The sequence below is a fragment of the Perca fluviatilis genome, chromosome 16 (assembly GCF_010015445.1).
Source record: "Perca fluviatilis chromosome 16, GENO_Pfluv_1.0, whole genome shotgun sequence".
Taxonomy (NCBI): domain Eukaryota; kingdom Metazoa; phylum Chordata; class Actinopteri; order Perciformes; family Percidae; genus Perca; species Perca fluviatilis.
In genome coordinates, this window is record NC_053127.1 from 6819956 (window position 1) to 6839246 (window position 19291).

General features: G+C 41.5%; 1 protein-coding gene across 5 annotated transcripts in view; it reads left to right on the plus strand.

Annotated features, from left to right (window-relative positions):
* Nucleotides 1–19291, plus strand: part of sgcd (sarcoglycan, delta (dystrophin-associated glycoprotein)) — a 383518-nt gene that overhangs the window by 166091 nt on the left and 198136 nt on the right. The window contains exon 1 of one of the 5 annotated variants that reach the window (XM_039778326.1): nucleotides 3353–3375. The exons of the other annotated variants lie outside the window; for them this stretch is intronic. The gene's annotated coding sequence lies outside the window, so the exon portion shown is untranslated. Of the gene's footprint in view, nucleotides 1–3352; nucleotides 3376–19291 lie in introns of those variants that run through there. 5 annotated transcript variants of the gene reach the window in all.

Consider the following 19291-nt stretch of genomic DNA (forward strand, 5'->3'; position numbering starts at 1 on the left):
ACTGGGAGTTAGCATTCACTTGTATCTAACTTTCCAGTTGCATATAAGGAACACCATTTAAACCGCAGTCCATTATTCAAAGAACAGATCAGGCCTGTTATAAATGAAAGCAATCACATCAGTCCTGTTCTAAAGTCCTTGTTCTGACTTGGGATATATTTTATGATCCCAGTCCTTGTTCATAAATCTGTTCATGGACTTGTCCCTGACTGTCTACTGACTATATAGATATATCACTACAAGATTCCTCAGATCCATTAACTTTTCTGCTTAGTAGCAATAACTGAAACCCCTATGGGGAACTATCTTCTGCAATTATGGAACAACATTCTGGAATATTGTCCCTTTTGGACTCAAGGAGAGTCTTGTCTGGAAGCTTTGAACTGCGTGCTAAAATCTTGTTAGCCTTGCTTTTACCCTCAATTTGTTGATCAGCTCCACTGAATTTTCTCTTTTTGAACCTTATGGAAGTAAGAACTATATGTTAAATTCTAAGCTACTTGAGCTATATGCTTTCTCTTTCAAACTTCTTTTATCATAGTTTTGAGCACTTTATGCAGAATGTACGGTGGCGGCGGAAGTGCAATGCAACATTACAAAGAATGAAACACTTTTACATTTTGGAAAACAAAATAACATTTTAGAAAACAAATTTACATTTTGGAAAACAAAATAACATTTTAGAAAACAAATTTACATTTTCGAAAAGAATTTACATTTTAGAAAACAAATTAACAATATGCAAAACACTTTTACCAGTCCAGAAACAAATTTACAAATGACAGATTCTTCACGGAAAGGGAATGTACCACATACCGGAAGTGATGAGGTGTTGTATACATGTCGCCTTGACTACGGCAGTTATGGATCGAATGCGCCAATAGAGCCGCCATCTTGGAACAGGGGAGGCACTCCCTTATTTACTGTCTATGGGCCGTCCTTAATGCATCAGCGTCAATGTAGGCAAAGGTCTAACGGAAATAAAATCACTATAAATCGTCAAAATCTCATGCGATGTTCTAGTTTTTTAAACAAAAGACAAAGAGACTAATTAATGTGTTAATACAAAGAATATTTATTATAATCAGTTCACAGATATGAGTACAAACGGAAACTTCACCCTTCTGAACTAAGAGGTTCTGCTTCAAAGTGAAGTTTAAACAGACTGAAATGTCCAGGCTCACTCCCCACTAATGATTCATTTATTTCTGCATGTATTTATTTATTTAACGAGACTTTAAGTCGTGTTTCGTCGTCCACAGTCCGAGTCCCGCCAGACTCCCTTTAGGAAACCCGTGATTTAAACTTCAGCAGGCTGTGACAGTCCGCCCCGTTTAGTCCTGGATCTGATTCTCCGGGCTTCCCCTTCCCTCCAGCGGGCCCAGCAAACGGCCTGGGTCTCCAGCTGCGGGTTCGGTTTTGGCTCCCAGGAATGGGCAGTGAGCTCCAGGTCCTGCAGCTGCAGACGGACTCAGCTGCCCCCTGCTGTAGCTCGATCCGGCCGCGGCTGTCGACACGTTCCCTGTTTTTCCAATGTTTCCATCAGGTCCGCGTCATATAAAAACTCCAAACACCGACCACACGTAAAGTCACCATAAACTTCATTCACGCCATATACCCACCCACAACAACACAAAAATTGACTGCGCTCACCAACAACACCTCATCACTTCCCGGTATGTGGTACATTCCCTTTCCGTGAAGAATCTGTCATTTGTAAATTTGTTTCGTACTGGTAAAAGTGTTTTGCATCTTGTTAATTTGTTTTCCAAAATGTAAATTTGCTTTCTAAAATGTAAATTTGTTTTCGAAAATGTTATTTTGTTTTCCAAAATGTAAATTTGTTTTCGAAAATGTTATTTTGTTTTCCAAAATGTAAATTTGTTTTCTAAAATGTTATTTTGTTTTCCAAAATGTAAATTTGTTTTCCAAAATGTAAATTTGTTTTCCAAAATGTAAATTTGTTTTCCAAAATGTAAATTTGTCTCGAGCCTTTGTAAAAGTGTTTCATTCTTTGTAATGTTGCATTGCACTTCCCGGCCACCGTAAGAATGTCTTGCTTAATTAGTGCTATATAAATACTTTTGAATTTACAGCACCTTTTTAAAAATACATCTGGGAATCTCTTTTTGTTTCTCACTAAAGTTCCACAATCTATTTTAGCAATTAACTTTTCAGCTGTTCTTCACCACCTTCACGTAAACAGGTCCCGTCTTTCTTTCACATTAGCAGCTTCTGTGCTAATGAGATGCTTCTCTGATTGGCAGCTGTACCGGTGGAGAGTGCAGTCTGGTTGTCATAGAGTACATTTCTTAATTAGTGCAGATTCTTAACTTAGCCCGTATAATGGTTCCAGGCATGGTTGCTAGGAGATTTGTGACACAACTCCCAAGCTTTTATTGGGGTGACGGAAAGGCGTTGCTGTTTGTCATGAACACGACGCACACAATCTCTCCTCTTCACTCTCTGACATATTGTTTAAGAATACAAAACATGTTCAAGCGCAAGTATACTAGGGCTGTAAACGAACATTCTAATTTTGAATATATATATATATATATATATATATATATGAGAATAGTAAACAGACATTTGAATATGAAGCCCTAAAGTATATGGCCAAAAGTACGTAGACAGTCAAGTTTATATACTTTTGTGTACATTTGTGCAGACTTTGGGAACATGTGAGGGGGATTTCTTTAGTTTAAAATATACATTCTTTTATTTTAGTAAACATTTATGACACACACTCTAGATGTGGTCACATTTTTGGGTAACACTTTATTTGAAGGTATCTACATAAGAGTGACATGACACTCATGAACACATGACACAGTCATGACACATGAACCCTAACTCTAACCATAACTTGTCACTTGACACTTACTAAAAGAAGTGTTACGTCATAAACGTTTATGACTTGTTTATAATGTTTATGACACTTTCATGACCGTGTCATGTCACTCTTATGTAGATACCTTCAAGTAAAGTCTAACCCATTTTTGTTAAATATATAATGTATTTCTAAAAACTAGATACATGTTTTGCAGTTGATATTTCCAATGCTGTTTTTTTTGCACATTATATGCAAACGTATGAAAGCATTGTATTCACACACACATTCACAGACCTATTCAGGCTCTCTTTCTCTGTTAGATGCTCTCTCACATACAAATACAACTCACAGCTCCGCTGCATGACTGCCAGCGCTGACTTTGATCAGTCTGCATCGGCCAAACGGTGCGTCGCATGGAAGTCTCTGGCATTCAGTAGCAACAATCCCAACAACGCTAATCAAACAGCAGATACGAGGCTTACACACACACACACACACACAGACCACAGCGCTTCGCTTATCAGCTGCCGACAGCACAGGTCTGTACTCTTTCTATGTTAAGTTCATTTCAACAGATGGCAAACAATTCATCGGCACTTTACTCACACCAAGTAAGTTTGGCTTGATTCCATTCCACTCAGTTCACTGTAACTCAATGCAATGCATTCAATGCAATTCTCAGTTTTTAACAAATGAGTCGTGGAATATATTCTTGCGATTGTGGCCAGCACAGCAGTCCGTTTGATAAAAAGCTACCTGATCTCAGATCTGTTCTCAGAGAAGAATCTGCGTCCCTTTTAGATCCTATCTGGACCCAAAGCTGATATGAAATGCATGTTAATGACGTGTAAAAGAGGTCTGACATGTAAAGGCAGCAATCCTCATCATCATTTCTACATTTGCATATAAATGAGCTAATTTTGTCACTTTGTGTAGGTAAAACGCAAAAATTAACAGCACTTAATTACAGCTTTAAATCATTTATGTTCATAGTCACTGGTGGAGACTATCTTACATAGAAAATATGACCACATCCACAACAATCCTTCTTCCAGCCCCCTATCCTGAGGAATTATGCCCTAATTAGACGATTCCACTCCTCACAATTTGCAATCAATGGCAACCTTCAGTACTAATGCAAGAAGCAGGGAGAGCCTTTTAATGTAGCGAGGCGGAAAGTGGGTGGTGGATGGGCGTGTAGCACGTCTGACTTTCATGCAGCAGACTGGATTTTGCGTAACATCACTTACCTGCATTTAAAACCTTACTGATTCCTTGCAGAAATTACAACATTTGCATTTTTATTAATGAAAACCACGACTCTTTCTTTACCTTAACGCAGGATTGTGGCTGCCTAACTAGGACTCAGTAGCAAACGCAATACTTAGTATTGGGACAACCAGTATCGGAAAAATGCCTCGTCATTCAATACCAGGCCCTTCAGAAAAACGTGATTGTGATCGCATAATTCAATGCATAATCAGCCAAAAGTTTATTTATGCGGGGGCTGCATTTTTTCAAATACGCCGCACTTTCGCCGCATAAATTGCTGATTTCCGCGCAAAATATGCGGGGCTTGCATGATTTCATAGTGCACTTTTGTTTTCTCTTTTTCATCAAACCACAGTTGATGCAAGTTCCCGCAATTTTTGCAAGTTCCCGCAATTTCATTGCATAAAATTGCATTAATATACTGCATATTCCATCGCATTTTTTAAGAAAACGTGCCGTATAATCAAGGATTTTTGCCTGCAACAATCACAAAAAATGGCATTTTTCTGGAAGGACTGCAATACCCAATTTCAATACCTAAGGAGTAAGTCTCATCAGCGTCAGTGAGCCAATAAGCATGCAGCATGCTTCTACTGTACCGAGATCTAAAAATGCTTTGTCGTAGAGACAGGCAGAGACAGGGCTCACGTAGTAGGAGCTGAGATATACGTTGATTGGTGCCTTGTTGTGTAATGTTGTAATTGTAATAATTAATAAATAATTAGTTTTCTTTTTATGAAAAAAAAAAAAATCTTTTAGAAACCGGGTTCGAAGTCACGGTATTGGTTTTTTTGAACGTCACCCAGCCCTACACGAGAGTCACAACTAGCTTTTGCCGAAACTGATTTTACTTGACTTTAACATGGTCAAACTTTGTTAAAAGTAATTCAGTGGCCTTTGGTCTCAAATAGTAGGGAAAGGTTGCTCATATCTACTTTGTGAGTGTGGCAGATGAGATGTGGTGTAGCTTTAAACTCCTTCTCTTGAGGATTCCTCTCCGTGCTTCAGAATCACTTTCCTGTATGGTGTGAGAAATTAGAGCATCACAGGATCGTCTCGGGCTTTCAGCGATAGAGGAACTCGTTTAGCTTTCTCTTTGCAGGAAACCAACGGGAAGCGTCAGCCTCCTCTCTGAGCCGTTCAATAAGCCGTTTGTAGAACAAGGATATCCATTTGCATTTGGAAGCAAAAAGAAGAAGATCATGGGCTGCTCGCCTGGCTTTGCTTTTGAGGGGAAGAATTAAAAAGAGGAGTTTGGGGAGCTTTACGGGGCAAATGGAATTTAAAGGACTGTGTGCGTGTGCATGCGTGTGTGCACGGGAACAGGTGAGAACCTCCAGCAGTCTTTCTGCAGTGCCTCCAATTAAATTTGGAATGTGAAAACCATGGAAATGAAATGCAAAGTAAAAGATTAGAAGATTTCATTTGTTGGAATACAATCATACACAGCAGTTTGTTGATTATGTTTTCTGCACCGAAGCTGTATGTGAAGTCTGAAGGTCGCTTCAGAATCACATTTTTTTTTTATAGTTTCAAAGAGCTCTGTCGCTGTACACATAATGCAGGTTCAGCTACCTTCTCTGACACAGCCACCCTGTTTGTTCTCCTTTCATTTATCTGTACGTTAGTCATCCTTCATATTTTCTTCACGTTTTTCAGTGAATGCGTTATATTATATTTATATTTCTGCGTTAATTTAATACACTACTTTTACATTTTAATTAACCCCTGTGTTGTCTTCCCGTCAACCTTGAAAAAAACACTTTTTTGACGCCTTTTTTTCACGGTTTGTTTTTGATTTTTCCAATGTTTTAAATTGTTAAATTTTTCTTCTACACATTTTCAGCGCTTATTTCTATGTCCCATATCTTCTGATATAAAACAAAAATTGAAAACAGGCCAATTTGACCCGAAGTCAACACAAGGGTTAAGGAGTCTACAGTGCCTTGAAAGTATTCGCCCCTTGAACTTTTCGACCTTTTGCCACATTTCAGGCCTCAAACATAAAGTATAAAACTGTAATTTTTGTGAAGAATAACAACAAGTGGACACAATCATGAAGTGGAAGAAATTTATTGGATATTTCAAATTTTTAACAAACAAACTAAATTGCTGCAAATATTCAGCCCCTTAGTTAATACTGTAGGCCACCTTTTGCTCGCGATTACAGCTGTAATGCTTGGGGTATGTCTCTATCAGTTTGCACATCGAGAGCTTTTTGCCCATCCTCCTTACAAAACAGCTCGAGCTCAGTGAGGTTGGATGGAGGCGTTTGTGAACAGCAGTTCAGTTCTTTCCACAGATTCGATTGGATTCAGGGGATTTTGACTTGGCCATTCTAACACCTGGATATGTTATTTGTGAACCATTTAATTGTAGATTTTGTTTATGTTCTGATCATTGTTTGTTGAAGACAAATTCCGTCCCAGTTCAGGTCTTTTGCAGACTCCATCAGGTTTCTTCCAGAATGGTCCTGTATTTGGCTCCATCATCTTCCCATCAATTTTAACCATCTTCCCTGTCCCTGCTGAAGAAAGCAGGCCCAAACCATGATGCTGCCACCACCATGTTTGACAGTGGGGAGGTGTGTTCAGGTGATGAGCTGTGTTGCTTTTCGCCAAACATAACGTTTTGCATTGTTGCCAAAAGTTCGATTTTGGTCATCTGACCAGAGCACCTTCTTCCACATGTTTGGTGTGTCTCCCAGGTGGCTTTTGGAAACTTTAAACGACACTTTTATGGATATCTTTAAGAAATGCTTTCTTCTTGCCACTCTTCCATAAAGGCAGATTTGTGCAGTATAACTGATTGTTGTCCTATGGACAGGTTCCCACCTCAGCTGTAGATCTTGCAGTATCCAGAGTGATATGGGCCTCTTGGCTGCATCTCTGATCAGTTACCCTTGTACGAGCTAAAGTTTAGAGGACGGCGGGTCTTCGTAGTTTGCAGTGGTCTGATACTCCTTCCATTTAATATATCGCTGCACAGTGCTCCTTGGGATGTTTAAAGCTTGGGATATTTTTGTATCAAAATCGCTTTACTTCTCCACAACAGTATCTCGGACCTGCCTGGTGTGTTCTTGTTCTTCATGATGCTCTCTGCTTTAAACGGACCTCTGAGACATCACAGAGCAGGCTTTATCGAGACTTGATTACACACACTGGATTCTATTATTATATTAGATTTGGAACATTGGATATTCAGAGATCACTGAACTCTGGAGAGTTTGCTGCACTGAGTAAGGGCTGAATAATTTTGCATGTCCAATTTTTCAGTTTTTATTTGTTAAAAACGTTTGAAATATCAATAAATTTCGTTCCACTTCATGATTGTGTCCCACTTGTTGTTGATTCTTCACAAAAAATTACAGTTTTATATCTTTATGTTTGAGCCTGAAATGTGGCAAAATCGAAAAGTTCAAAGGGGCAATACTTTCGAAGGCACTGTATATCAATGTCTTTTCATTCAGGGGATTGTTCAGGTGCCGCCGGAAATTCCGCCAGATGTCCCTCATTTTGGCCGGATGTCCGTCCCCTTCCTCTTCCTTTGTGTTGGCGTTCTAACCTCCGGTGGATTTGTGAGGACTATGGTTAACAGCTCCTCAGATCTCTGCAGGGTAAATCCAGACAGCTAGCTAGACTATCTGTCCAATCTGAGTTTTCTGTTGGACGACTAAAACAACCTTTGAACGTACACACGTTCCACCAAAACAAAGTTCCTTCCTGAGGCTATTTAGCAGAGGCACCGTGGCTCCGTCCGGTGCTTAGCGCCACCTAAGACGATTCTGATTGGTTTCAAGAAATACCAATAAACCAGAGCACGTTTTTCTCCCATCCCGGAATGCTGTGTGGACTAGCCAGACCCTCCTCCGCAGCGCTGTGGAGGAAGGTCCTGCAATGCGAGACTATAATTAGGGTAACTTGTAGTCGGTAACCTATTACATCTCCAAAGTAACCTTCCCAAACTGGTCGCCAAAGTGCAAACAACATGACCAACAAGTCAGTGGAAGTCATTTTCTGAGAGAGAAAAAAAAAAATCATTTGGCGGATGTGTTGAAACTGATAGGGTTATAAATCATCAGTTGTCAAAAGCCAGTTCTACAGGTCCCACTATTACTGGGACTGCTTAGCATTGTTGCCTCAAAGCCACAGGGTTGGCAGTACAGTAAATACGGAGTGATTTTGAACACAGCCAGTAACTCAATCCATCCGTCTTTTGACTTGTATGCCTCACAGTAAATAGCAGCTTGAAATGGCTATTACGGCACAAAGGCAGCTTTGGTGCTGTTACCAGACCGGGGACACAATAAGTCTGGTTTATGCCCCAACACAGTTAGACATGGATGTGTAATCTAGGCAATCTATTTGCATTGGTAAGCAGAATTTAACAATGGCTGATATTTAGAACAGCGACCGCTCTGGTTTTTAAACCAGATGCAAGGATGTGTGTTTCTGCTGTGCTTTCACGCATATAGTGACTCTGACTCTGGAATAGGGCTGGAGATAATATTTCGTCTTAGATTTTGGAAATCCTAATATCGTAAAGTTTTGTCTTTTGCCTGGTTTGAAAGCCTGACGTCGTCATACTCAGATTCTAGTCAGAACATGAGTCTGATACCGCTCCATTGGGCTGTGATTACGGGGCGTGTTTCAACCCAACCAGGAAAGAAAATGCCTCTGCACTCAATTGGATAGACCTACAACCAATCAGAGCAACAGATAGACCTACAACCAATCAGAGCAACGGAGACAGACGTCACAGAAACTGCAAGTCACAGGCAGGCTTCGACAGAGCAAAGGCAGAGGCGGCAGTTTCAGTTGCTGTTGATCATCTGTCCATCATCGTATAAAGCCCGCCCCGACAATTTGATTGGTCCGAACAGCTCTGGTTCGAGCACAGTCGCTCCACAACGGATCAAGTCCAGGCCGAACTTCCCGACCTCAAATGTTGTGGGCGGGGCTAAGTCCGGCTGGCATCCAGGCTACTGCATTACAGTAAAGTGACTGAGACTCAGTGACTAGACTATTTTAGCTGGTCTATCATTTGCCTTTACCCACTAAGTCATTATATCCACGTTACTGATGATTATTTAGCTGAAATCTAATTGTGAAAATATTTTGTTATTTATTTAGTATCGTCAATGAGGTATTTGGTCGAGAATACTGTCATATCTGATTTCCTCCATATCGCAGATCCATACTCTGGAATCTTTAGAGTTTTTGGGCACCTGGCAGCAGAGGACCTTCACTTTGCAGGATTGATGGACAACCTCCCAGCTCTGCTTTGAACACTCCTCGTGCTCAAGCCCTGCTTGTTAAACACGCGTCAGTCCTCATTTCCCTTCGGAGCCTTTCCATTACCCCCCACCTGCACTGTGTGCTGTGGCACGCTAAATGTAGCTTAGAGAAATCCGAACAATAAATGGTCCGCGTGCTGTTTGACAACCGTTTACTGTCGGCACTGTTCTGGCCCTGTACGGCTGTGTTGTGGAACATTGTGTTTTGTAACGATGGAAAGAGGTGGGGGAATCTAGCTGAGGGCAAAATGCTCTGAAATAGATCCCACACATCCAAGGAAGCTTTTTCATGCTCCTGTTTATGTTTTTGTCTTTGTCCTCGCAGCGTTCAGTGTCTAATTTAGTGTCTTGTTCCATTTGTTCCACAGAAACACTGTAGTGCAACTTCCAATGCTTTCCTTCGGTCGCCACTCAAAGATTTCAGCTAATACTCTCTTTGAGTGTGTCCAGACAGCAGAGGACCAGTGGGTTTTCGTCACTGAGCTATGAATTGAAGCGGGGTGATAAGATAGGACAGAAAGTTTGCTTTAATTTCATGCTTTTTCTTCATTTTTTTTTCTCCCTCCTCCCATGTCCTTCCACCCTTTTCAAATTATTTAGACAAACCTTGACAATCGTCTGAAGGTTACTTCAGAGTCACGGCTACATTCAAAGCAACTCCTTGTGATATTCTGGTTGATGCAGATAAAGGTTTGCTACATTTACATGGCTACGTTTTGGTTTTCAAGCGGCGTTTTGAGCCAAAAGCGATCTCGGTGCACACAAGTGTTTTTAGCTCCAGTAGAAGAACTAATCTCCGCCAGAACCAAAATATCTCACGAACGTTCTTGTTTACTGGGCGTGAACAGGAGGCAGCGTGTATACTCCACCAGTTGCTGGTAGTTGCCATGGTAACGCTAGTAGCTTAGTCTCAGAGAACGAGACGCCATGATCAGGCAGCAAAACATTGGCGACAGTGTTGCTAAAGGCCTCCGTTTGCGGCCTTTGAGACTGAACAACAACCCCGCAGATTCCAAACCGAAACGGGGTCAGAAGTGTGTCCAAATGTTTCCGGTTTAGGGGCTCGGAAACGCCAGAGTAGGGGGAACGCAAAGTTAAAACGTAGCAAAAGATACTTTCTTTTTTTTAAACCAAAACATAGCAATGTAAATGCAGTCTTGGTCTAGGAGATTTTAGATTGAGAAGTTCCTCCATTCTCTTTGTAATCTCTCGTTCTCGTTTGCCCGTGGTGGAGCGGCTTGATGTGTTGCGCTGCAGATCCATAAAAGCTGTTCTGCTTTTGCTCCTTACTTAACCTTTGCTAAATGATTGCAACCCTTATTTACCCAGTCAAGAGTGTATATATATATATATATATATATATATATATATATATATACTCAGACACAGAGATTTTTGTTGAAAGAAAATATCAGTAGAAAACATTAAGTGTAACTGTCATTATCTTTTTAGTGGTGCCTTGTTATATTTAACTCAATGTTTAATTTGTTTAATAAAAGAATGATAGATCTATGTATGAAATTATGTCCTTTTATTTGTTTTAAGTTCAACAAGCAATTTGTTGTGTTTTACCAGAATACTGACCGCAGCGGAAACGCAGAACCGAGAACACTTTAATATCGGTTTGTTTATCACAAGTAATATCGTTATTGCACATTGCCCTCACATCGTGCAGCCCTAAGGTTCATAAAGATTTGGAGTTTGCATGCTAATGCGCTAATTTGCCTTGTGTATGACATTGCCAAGAGTAGCCCCAATCTCTAGATTTTGATCAACTGATATTAAGCTATTATTGGCTCAGAGCTGCTGGCAGTTTTCCTGTGATGCTACAATCGTCATTGGAGGAAAATGACTGGAGGCAATATGTGATAGTGAGGAGATTAACCACTTCACCAGTTTGTCTTACTACAGGGCAAACCCAACATCTTGTACTGTACAAATACAGCCAGGCCTACTTTTTACTACTTAATTACTTTGCCTTTAGCCCGAGGAAGAAGCGTTCAGAAAAAAAATATTTTAAGGACTAATTTTATTCTCTTTGTAAAACACGATTATTCAATATTATTATTTATACCATGGTCTGGGCGAATACTCCATTCTGATTGGCTGCCAGGGTGTCCATAAAAATAGTGTCCAAATAGATAGCTACCTCTGTGACTCCTAAGATCAAAATGCGTTGATTTGAAAGTACCGCTCAGCTCGACTGCCAAATCCCCTCTGATGACCAGACAATTAGATGAGGGAATCAACAGCAATCCCGTAATGTCCCAATCTGAGGGAGTAAGCGCCGTCTGGCCCCTCGCGGAAACCATTTTATTGACTTCTTAAGGCCAGATTGTCAGCTTGTTCCAGGACGTGCCAAGCAGCGATGTTTCATGCCAAAAATGCCATTTGCCTACAGATCAATACGGCTTTTCAAGCACAATATGTTCAGTTATGTGAGGGTGAAAATGGGTGAATGTGACATTTTTCTTTTGGTAGCAGTTTTTGTGGTGTAGCTGAATATTTTACCTTAAACTGGCAGTTTATGTCACAGTATTTTGTCTGCTTCCACAGTTTGGGAGACTTTTATTTCCTAACCATTATCTCATCCTCTGCGCTTCTCTCGGAGGACCCAGAATGCAATCTGTCATCCGGCAGCGACAGTCACACCCCACAAAGACGGCCTCAGTGCTTCCGACTCAATGAACCCGCGGCAGCGGTGCCAAGCGACGCTAAACGCTGCACCATTTTTCATGCCTCTTCTCGTCCCATTCTCCTCCAGCCGAGTGTTCGCTCATCAGAAGAGCAGGCCTGTCTGCCGCCTGCCAAAGCCATCATCTACATCACTGCGCTCCAATGGAAACACAACTGCTGCTTTCTAAGGAAAACCCAAACGCAGGTGTATAATAGGAGCAATATGTTTCTCTTCTGTCTCCGTTCCGACAATGTGTGGTGGAATAGCCCGAGGAAGGCTGGTGTGTGAGGGAGGGAAAGCTAGTGATTGAAACAGAACATGATCGACTGCGGTGTTCAACGTAGGGTCTTTTTTGTTCACTTTTACTGTCGTGCAAGTGAAAAACTAAATTCTGCTATACCAAAGTCTATTATAAGTCGACCCTATACAAAAAAAAGTCTTTAAAAAAGTTTGAAAAACTCCATCAAAATCGTCGGGAAAAAAACCCTGTCGAAAAGCATCAAAAACGTAAAAGAAAAATATGTCAAACTTCTAAAAACAACATCAACAAAGTGTCAGCGTTAAGCACCAACTCCATTCTTAATTGGCCAATGCCACATTCAAATCATTCAACAAGCATTTTCCAACGGGGGCAAGAGAACAATAACATAATTTATGTTAGATTTACCTGCCCGACGTGGCGTTTAACTTGCCCCGGGGCCAATCGGGCAACCCTTATTGTTGAACCCTGGACTGATGGTGGAAATGACATTAGCCACCTTCTGACCGGAGGGATTTTTTGCAGTTCCTAGAACATAAAATTCCTAGAACCCTTTTTTTCGCCTTTTCCAACTGGACCAATTTGGGGATTTTTAAGTTCCTCTGGCCACAGTTAAAGTAACTCTTTCAGCTCCTACTTCAGGGCAGGGTCTTTTCGCTGTTCCCTTTTCAGGATAGGAACCTAGGTCAACGAGGGTCGGGTTTCCGGTACACAGACAGACCAACAACGGGACAATTTTAACAGTTCCCGCCATCTTATTCATCACTAAATTCACTTCTGACAATATTTTAGGCGAGAAATGAACTGTTTAGCTTTCGAATATAGGCATTCTTGCGAAAATTGATGCCGAATTGACAATTTGCTTCAAATTTTTCAGAGATGAGAAGCTCCATGAAGTGAGGCGACAGCCAGCAGGCGCCTGCCCCGGCCGCTAGCTCGTCGCTCGGACAGTCCTGCTCAGAGACCCCACTGTAAGCTGGAGGTCTCTTTTATTTCACCGTTGACGGTTCGTTTGTTTAAATTATGACAAATATTCTATACATATTAATTATATATTAAATACATTTAGTATTTAGTTCATACTTTTTTTTGGTGTATTTGTTTTCTGATTTTGACACTATAAAGACCGTTGCCGTGCTTGCATCACTCCCTTACCCCTCCTATAGTCCCTCTGGCCCTCTGCGAATGCAAATGGAAAAACCGGTTTTGGGGGAGAGTAGTTCGCAGAACTGCTTAGAAGTGGACTTTTCCTATAACTACGTTCCTGTAACTACTTGGTCTGAAAGAGGCTAAGAAAATGACGCGGCTACTTCTCCAGAGGCTTTGAAGATCTCCTTTTAGAATACAGAAATACAAAAAGAGTCAAATCTCCAGCGCTGATTTAAAATAATTAGTCTGATTAATGTCCCAGTGACTCTAGGTTGATGCCAGACGTGTAGGAGTGGTGTAAATGGAATGTCCTATTGGTCAACGAAGTTTGACAAAATTCTATGTCAAAGTTAACTCAAGGTACGGGCTTTTTGCAGAGCTTTCAACCACATCTTACAGTCTCTCGCAAATGGAAATGTTTTTATTTTTACGTTTGGCATTTTTCCTGTGTTGAATAGGGTGTTATAGGGAGTTGAATTGGGGATGTTGGAGGTAATGAAATGTTGAGCGTTACATGGACTAGTATAAAGTAGGTGTCTTACCAAAGAGCAGGGTTTTCCCTGGCTTTGTGGAAGACTTATGTGCGCGTATTTGGCGGACGGTTTTTGCATCCTCCCTCAAGAAAATGTGGCATTTTTCAATTCCCCCAATACATTTTATGTCTCATTGTGGGGTTTTGCGTCTTTGCATTGTCTCTTTTTTAGGTAGTTTTTGTTTTTCTTTGGAGTTGTTTTGGGTCCCTGTGGTCATTTGGCGTCTCTTTGTTGTCGGTTTGTGTCCCTTTGTGGTAGTTTTGCGTCTCTTTTACACTTCATTTTGGACCGTTGTTATCACCATATCTGTGTCTTAAACGCTGGTAAAGCTGGAGGAGTTCATAAATTGCCAGACAAAACTTCAACTCCAACTACAATCATTGGACATGGAAAAAGTCTTTTAGTTAATTTCGTTGGGTTTAGGTGCAGCTCCCGAGCCGTTTTGGGCAGCACCTAAGCCGAATGAAAGTAACTGAAAGACTTTTTAGACTCGGGTGCGGCACCCAAACCTTCCAGTGGCGTAAAAAACCCTGCAAGAGGTTTAAAAAGACCCTCCTGTAACAAATTCTCGCCTCTTCCGTTCTTTTCTACATTGTGACAGAGGTTGTAGGAGACAACAGGAGGTGAACATGCAGCATACATCACGGAATGTCTGTATCCATGTACTTACAACAAATGGGGGTGTCACCGTTTACAGGAAAAAATGACGAGTGCGAGTCCCACCTGCTGTCAAATAATCAGTTCTTGTTATCTTCTTTTGTGACATTCCCCAAAAGGTGAACTCTGTGTCTCAGACTGTAACTCTTTCACTTTTAATGGAGTCTTGGTTACCAATAAGACGACCCTGCAAAAGACCCGCTGTCTGTCATGCTGGCAGGCTCTGCTCCCGGCGAGGCACAAGATGCCACCGTCCTTGTTAGCGTCACATGTCAGCAAGCGTACTGTTCCACACACCCGCTCGCACAATTAATCGCCATTCTCTACCAGATTCCTAGCGCCGTGTCACCAACTGACCCTTCTACCCTCCCCTCCACATAGCTTCATTTGTGTTGAGCAGGAACAGCTTCTCTTACAAGCCAACCAGATGGCGGGAGCCTGGCGGTGGCACTGTGATCATTAACCTGCCGGGCTTGTCACTATGTGCACCTTGTCTCTTTTAATTCCACTCTCCCCTCTTTGCCCCTGAATGTCAAAAAAGAACTTCCCCAGACTCTCAAACTTTGAGGCCTTGGAGAGCTGCTGTCTTTACAGGTCAGTTAGTAGGGCTGCACGATATTGGAAAAAACTTACATTGCGATATATTTGTTTCTTGTATATGTTTCTTATATATATATATATATATATATATAGCAATATGAAAAAAGACAAGGCAGCCGCCACTTATGGTACTTTTCTACACACGGGGGGGCCTCACTTCCCATGACAAACATCGTTGGAGTAAAGTTAGGTCACATATAGTCTATATCCTTGACGTTCCACTTCCGGGATTTCTCCGGTGCTGCAGGAAAATCCGCCGGATGCATTTATGTCCGTTTCCTTCCGCTTTCCTTGTGTTGGAATTCTAAACTCCGGTGGATTTGTGAGGACTATGGTTAACTGCTACTCAGATCTCTGCAGGGTAAATCCAGACATCTAGCTAGACTAGAAATATCCCCTATCGACATCAATCGGAAAAAATCGACCGACTTAATCCCGACCGACTTGATCCCGACTCGCTCTGAAGTCATGCACGCATGGGCAACGATGACCTCACACTATCGAGGCGGCCGCAGGTTTGAGACGCAGGCAGCGCAGTTGCTTCACACCGACTGCAAGACCTGCGCGGACCCAGGGGCATGCTGGGAAACGCCTGGCACCACCAATCCAACAATCCACACAGAGTTTAAAGACTCTATTTGTCCGTTGTTTATTTCTAAAGAAACACGACAACGTATAAAAGGCTCCATTACCTTGTATCTCACGTTATGGCTCCGTAGCAGACGGTTTTGTAAAAATAGGCTAACGATTGGGTCATAACCAAGTGACTTACTGTCGCACAGTAGAGGAATTACCGTATAGTACAGGAGAAGCTCGCAGGCAGTTTTGACTTACATTAGCTGTTTAGGTTTAATTACTAATGTTAACTAGCATTTTAGTTAGCAATAATTAGCCTGTGCTTATGTTATCTCCTTACATATACCTACGCTCTCCGTCTCTGTAAGATTGGGAATGATTGAGATTTCTCTTGGCACAGCTACCAGAAGACTTCACACTTTCAGACAGGTTGCTCACGTCACATTTACGTTGTCTCTCTCAGTTGGAGGCTGCGCAGTAAAGCAAGAGATCACCGGAAAAGTGCTTCTAATATCCTTCACTGGTCTCCGTCCAGAGCAACAGAATCTGTTGGTCCATTCTTATATACGGTCTATGGATCCAACAGCTGATTGGTTCAGAATCGACTCGACATGATGACGTTTTATATCAACTTTCTATTGTTTTCGAATTGGAGGGATTTGAACTGCTATTTGGCTGATTTAAAAGCTGATTCTGTACAGAACACGTTGCGTGGCTGATGGTGATGTTTAGAAGTCCGAGAGACTAAAGCTGAGCCTGCTCCCGTCCACTTTACAGGCGTGGTGCAGCTCATCTCGAACGAGCCTATTACTTCTACAGCTCGGATTCTGCAGCAGTGAAACGTCTCTGCGCTCGTTGTAGCTTTGCTGCTAGTGAGAATTTAATGGGAAACAGGCCAATATGTATAGCTGCTTTTAAAATGGCTCACCCATCTTACTGTATGTTTACAGATTACCCAACTACACATGAGACAGGTCATCGTATATATTTTAACGATAGAGTTGAGTCCATTCCCGGCTTGGCCCATTAAAAGGCCCCGTTCACCTCTTGTCAGCGCGGTTGTATGGGTACAACTGTTCGCTGGGGCGCTCATGGCAGAAACCTTATTATGATGACTTACTGAGCAGTTTCTGCTTAAACTGCACATCCAGGAGAAGGGCCATTGCTACTTATTAAAAATGCATGTGGAGAAACTTTACTGATGCACTCCTGTAAAATGCGTTTGTTGCACACAGCAGCGTTTTTTTCAAGAATGGATACGACTGGCTTCTGTCGAGCTGCGATACAGCAAAAATCTCCTCTGAGCCCTATAAATGACTGTAACTTTCTTTAGGGCCCAAAAAATCACAGTGTTGGAGAAAATTGAAGGCGAATCACCGAGTAAGGAATACATCTAGACTATACGTGCTTTGAATGGGCCGGTTGGTGACTGACAGTTTCATTGACTGCTAGTGATTTCAGATTGCTTCTCAGTGATTTCAGTGAGTTCACTTCCTCCGATGGAAAAAGACGTACCTCCTGGCAAAAAGGAAGGCAAGGAAGAACCGGAGAAGAGAGCACGCAGCCATGAAAACTGAGAAGAAGGAAAATGTAGGTTTTATACCGTGACATTAAAAATAGATATCGAGAATAAATACTGAGAAGGAATTATATTGAGAATAATACTGAGAAAGTATAATAGGCAGACAACTCCTGGAAAAAAGGCCTCATGTGGCTTCTGTTTCCTGTAGCTAATGCACGTAGCAACAGCCATACAAAGGGTTCACTACCACAGTATTAATCCCTTGTGTTGTCTTCCCGTCGACCACGAACTTGTTTGGCGCTTTTCCTCATGTTTTTGGTGCTTTTTTCAATGCTTTTGACGCATTTTGTCACTTACATGCACCACTAACACCAACTTGTTAACACAACTTTTACACTTGGAATTCATGGTCAATAAAACTCTAATGGTCTAATTTCACTTATATGAAATTAGACCTAATTTCTTAGTTAAAAAAATAATTATTATTTTGACTAATAGTTGGGATCAGAGGATGTTGATGGATTATCACAGACGAGAATATGTCAACATTTGGTCAGGATACTGTTTTGAAACTATTTCATTATATTTTTCAGTCAACCGATCATTCATTTAACTTGCAAAGCGCGTGATATGGAACCATCCATGATTTTTGGGGGCAATTTGGTTGAAAGAAACCCACAATTCTGATGCAAAAAACTAAAAAGATGAGTCAAATTTGACCCAAGGACAACAGGAGGGTTAAGTAAGTCAACTTTATTGAGATATCACTTGTCAGTGGTTTAGAGAATAGAGAAAATATAATATGATAATAACTCTGACATTGACAATAGGCCTATTCATCACCTTTTCTTCACTTTCCACCGCCCACACCTCCAGGTGAGCCGGGGCCACTTGTGACGATTTCCCAATCGGGACTTTGTTTTCCGCCGAGGCAACTTTCCACATGACTTATTAACAGGGAAGTGAACTCGACGCGCCGAGAAGAAAACAAAAAAGCTGAATTGACTCCTTCTTTCAAGTGCTGAAGTTTTAGAGCTGCGTCAGCAGCAGCACTGAGGACGCTGGGAAATTATAGAAGCATTCAGTGACAACAACAAAAAAGTCCCCATTGATGCATTCGTTCAGTATATGTCCTTTATTAGTCAGAAGATTTCTTCAATGTCATATAGTTGGACATGATAGTATATGATGAAACTAAAATATAGTTTATAAAATTCAGTTTTTTCAAAATTCAAAAACACAAAATGGCAGCCGTGTCTTTGCTTTCCACTTAAAGACATGTTTCTGAAAATGTCTAAGAGTTGCAGAAAACAAACCATTGCCTTGGGTAATGCCTGGCCCACACTAAAAGATTAAAAAACAGACATGTAATGATAGATTATACAGTTTGGTTCCTATAGTGTGTGGGGAGCAATAGTCTATACTTCCGGGATTGTTTAGGTGCTGCTGGAAGTTCCGCTGGATGTCCCTTGTTTTCGGCAGGATGTCCGTCACCTTCCACATTCTTTGTGTTGGCACACTGTCCAATCTGAGTTTTTTTGTTGCACGACTAAAACAACTTTTGAACGTACACATGTTCCACCAAAACATCATTGTGTCCGGCACATTGTGCCGCCCAAGTCGATTGTGATTGGTTTAAAGAAATGCCAATAAGACCTTCCTCCTCTGCAGCGCTGTGGCAGAAGGTCTGGCAATGCGAGACGGGGGCACATTAAGTCAGACTCAGTGGGGAGTGAAACCGGAGCAGAGGGACAGACACAGAGCTGGAGCCGAGCCAAAGTAGTACACTTTCTAATTCATTAACTTTATCAGTTATCAGGCAAATACGCCGATACAGATAATCTGAAAAAACGGCCCGATAACCAGCCAGGGCCGATCATCGGTCTATCCCTAGTAATGAGAAAGTAAGAACTT